Source organism: Terrapene carolina, unplaced genomic scaffold (genome assembly GCF_002925995.2).
Source record: "Terrapene carolina triunguis isolate 2854851 unplaced genomic scaffold, T_m_triunguis-2.0 Scaffold42, whole genome shotgun sequence".
NCBI lineage: Eukaryota > Metazoa > Chordata > Testudines > Emydidae > Terrapene > Terrapene triunguis.
This window is the reverse complement of record NW_020664393.1, coordinates 73,415,042-73,419,503: the sequence shown is the minus strand read 5'-3', so window position 1 is coordinate 73,419,503 and position 4,462 is coordinate 73,415,042.

Here is a 4,462-nt window from a genome sequence, read left to right as displayed (position 1 = left end):
CACAGGATGTGACAATTTTCAAGAGACAGGAAATCAGATCAATTAATTGTAGGTCTCATTACAGTCTTTTCCCAAAGGCCAACTTTTATCCTACCCTAGTCTAGGCAGATGCTTTCAGCATCAGCACAGAAGTATTGATCCTAAACATAGACACTTATTTACTTCCAATCAAGCTTATTTGCCAATGGAGTGATGTCACTATTCATGTCACTTCAACCAGAACAGTTTCAAAGTAGGATTTAGATCTTTAGGACAAGTTCCTTAATTATCAAATTATTTTCTGGAATTTCACCAGTGCTATAAGCTCTTATGCCACTTTAAGCAAAGGTTCAAATAGTGGTAAAATCTGCAGCTTACTAGTCAATTCAAAACTTCTTCCTCTTTTTGTCTAAGAAGTTGTCAATTCTCTTGATCACACAATCTGTGTGATTTTTAAATTTTTTTAAACTGAATTATTAGAAAACTCAAGATTTCTCACAGCTAACTTTTGCGGTAGTGTAGCACAGGGTCCTATTACAAACAATATTGGGCTTGGTTAGTGCAATGAGTTTCTCCAGTCTTAATGTTCTCAATTCTTATTGAGTTAGCATAACTTCTAGAGAACTGAGACTAAACTTATTAGTGAAATAAAGTACATATGGTGCATTATAGTTATTCAGAGGGTTTTAACTCAGGTAAGTTTCTGAGAAGCATTTAACTTAACATAACCAAGTTTACACATGAGTAAATATGAGTAAACAATACAAGTCCTTTTGCTACTTATAAACTGGAGCTGGCAGGAAGATTGGTTCTCCAGTTCACTTGCAAAACTGCAATTACTAGTTTCTCGAGATAGATAAAGAGTTCAATCAGGTGATTCACTCAAGGTGTTATGATAGCTGAATTCCTCTTCTCTTTCCACATTTTGCAGCAGACTCCCTAGACAGGACTTTAAAAGACAGAGTTAACTGAGTGCTTGTCAATGAGAAGACTTTAGTTGTTTCCAAGGAGGAGATGCGCTCACTCGCCCGCCCACACGTTTCAGCGTCAAGAAGCAATATGCAGAACAACACAAGAGATTTTAGACATTTTCTGCAGGGCTGCATGGCCTGGTTCCTTTCCTTGGCAAAGCTGATGTCTGCCGATTGGAAAGTGACCAATGCTTCTGGTAAAAATGTGAAATGTCCAACCAGAATACAAGTTGTGTCCCTCTCATGATTCAGTGAAAAAACAGTGTCTCCTTATGGCTTCTTGCAACTTCGTTTGGAAGATTCTCGTATCTTGCAAAGATTCCTGTGCAAACTTTTTGTGCCATGCCAATTTTTGTAAGACATGTTGGGCCATATGTTGAACTTCTTTTGCCTTAGCCCTCATTAGTAACCTACTTCCACAAGTTACTTTCTGTGCGATGCTTTGTGGTGTGTTCCCTTGGCCAACCTTGCACAATTCCATGTTCTTTCCATCAGCAATGTCAGCTTTCTGTAGGAAGATCTATTTTTAAGTTAGAATAGAGTTTTTATGTAAAGTCTCTTCACACTCCTGGATGGTTCTGTCTTTGTTTAGTAATTTATCATGCAGCACTATCATGTCATTTGAATCATTCAATTGGTCTATCTCCAATAACATAACAATTAATGAAATCATACAAAAAGAGCAATGCAAACTTCTGCACCAGTATTTGATTATTCCCTATACTTCAGTGATAGTCTGTAGGATCGCTGCATATATGGAACTTTTTCTCTGTGCAACTGCCAATCATGCAGCTAATCAGGTCTTACAATCATTTAGGCCTTATAACATTTTGACTCACCTTAAAGATTTAACTTCACATTGGTTTCTCAACATACCATTTGAATGTATCAGCTTCTTTTATACAAAATAAACACCTTGCTAGATATACTTTTGTTAAAGATTAGTTATGTATCTTACTAATCAATTTCTATTTTAAATAGACAACATGATCTGAACTATTTGCAATACATTGTGGTCAAGTTGCCTAGGTGATGAAGCTTCCTCAAACCGAAGGGGTCTGCTAGAGAATGCCTTTAACAATAAAATAAAATAAAATAAAATACCTAGCTCTTATATAACACTTTAGATAGCTTTAATTTTATGATATTGTTTCTTAAACCATAATTAACACATTTTAATGTATTTATCTATATTATGCCTTGACACTGCATTGACTAGCATAACTTGAGCTCTTATATCTCTATTACAAAGTTTAAAGCATATAAAATAGAAGAAAAAGATAAAAGAGGAAGTTACTTCACAATTTAGCAAGAGATTGTGGTTACCTAGGCAGTTGGCTGTTGTAGTTACTCAACCTGAGTTAAACACAGAAAGAGCATCTCCTGTTTTTTTAACGGTTTAGGCTTAAGTTATGCCAAGATATTAACCTGGGTGGGTGGGTGTCTCTAGCATTACTGCTGTTAATAAGCTCTATATGTCCTGCATAATCACGATACGAGAGTGCAGCTTGCTTCTCCTCTGTGCCTTACAAGCTGGTTTGGAATGGCCTTATACCCACCCTGTCCCCTTTCTGGCAACTAGCATCTTCTGGGGCACCAGAAGGGAGCAGGGTCTGTGCTCCCTGGCCAGATCTGAGTGCGTGTATATCCCCTATTGCCAGAGCATCTGAGCAGCTCACAAGGGTCAATGTATTAATCCTCACAACATCCTTATTTCCCTTCAAACGATGGGGAACCTGGGATCTAATCCAATGTCCATTGAAGTTAATAATAAGTTTGAACTCTTCCATTGACTTCAATGGGAGGTGGACCAGGCAGGCTCTGGATATGTGTGCACTGCAATTAAACACTCACAGGTGGCCTGTGCTCACAGGCTGTTTAATTGCAGTGTAGATGTTCAGGCTCACAGACCCAAGGGGGAAGGGTGCCAGACCCCTGGTGCTAGTCCAAGCCTGAATGTCTACACTGCAGTGAAACAGCTCCATAAGCCCGAGTCAGCTGATACAGGCCAGGCACAGGTGTTTAACTGCATGGTAGACATACCCTAAGAGAAAACTTAGCAAAACTCCCATTGACTTTAATGGCACCAAGATTACACCCCTAGTACTTCAATTCTAATTAGATTCTGGTGATTATGATTTATGTTAAGGGTGGGGAAAGAAGCAGGGCTGGCTCTAGGTTTTTTGCCGCCCCAAGCAAAAACAATTTTGACTGCCCCCAACCCCAGCCCTGGGCTCCTACCCCCCCCCCCTCACCAGTGTCCTCCCCCACCCGCAGCCCCTGCTGCCCCAGCCCTGGGCTCCCCCCCACCAGGGCTGACTCCACCCACTCCCCCCTCGCCTCCAGCCAGTCCGGCACTGGCAGGGTCGGGGTAAGCAGCGGGGCTCCCGGGCCACGCCTCAGCCCAGGGTTCCTCCAGCCAGGGCTCCCACCTCCAGGACCGGCCAGGACCCGGGAGGGCAGAGCCAGGGGACTGCCCCGGCAGGGGGCTGAGGAGCCAGGGCAGGGTAGCCCCAGAGGCAGCGGAGCCCCGGAGAGCGGGACGCGGGCCCCGCCCAGCAGCGCCCCGCCCTCTATGGCCCCACTGCTGCTGCTGCTTCTGGCCACCCTGCCGCAGTCCCTGGGCGGCTCAGGCCGCTTCGCCCAGCCCCGGCTGTGGCGCTGTGGGGCGGCCGCCCTGCGGCATTTGCAGGCGGCTCCGTGTGCCCCGCGGGGCGGCCCCCAGGGCGCCCCCTGCGCTGCTGCTGCCAGGGCCAGCTCTATGCTTTTGCTGCCCGAAGCAAAAAAAACAAACAAATAGATGGCTGGAATGCCGCCCCTGAAAATGTGCCACCCCAAGCACGTGCTTGGTTTGCAGGTGCCTAGAGCCGGCCCTGGAAGGAAGCACTTCATTGTAGACCCAGTCCAAAATATATAAAGCTCAATTTACAACCCACATTTAGCAATGATCAGTAGGAATACATGACAATGTCTGGTATCCAATGCCTCGCCCCTTCACTTAACCCTAATCAGGATAAGCTCATTACCATGCCAAATTGTTTTCTGTGTAGCTCGGTCCCAGACATCATGTTTATTGGTCTTTCTTCCTCCTTCTTTCATCCCTGACTAATGAGTTATAAAGTGCTGTGGGGAAAAAATGTTCTGTACACCAAAGGGATGTGGCTGTATACACAAGTATGGATGTTGTAAAGGAATGTTTGTGAGTATATTGTTCTTTACACAGGCCCTTGCTTTCTGGTTTATGCAAATATTGCTTTAAATAAATACACTGCAGATTATCTGAATGTCTGGTTCAGATCTATCATACTGTGGCTTGTGTGTTTTCATATTCAATAGGGGCCTCATTAGATGTGTGAAAGTTTCCCTCCCCACACAGAAAGGATTGTGTGCTAACTGGGTGTAGGTTTGAGCTAATGTTAGATAAATCATGCTCACCACCTGATATCCTGGGAGAATGTGCAGTGCCCAGGGGCGGCTCTAGGCACCAGCAAAGCAAGCATGTGCTTGGGGCA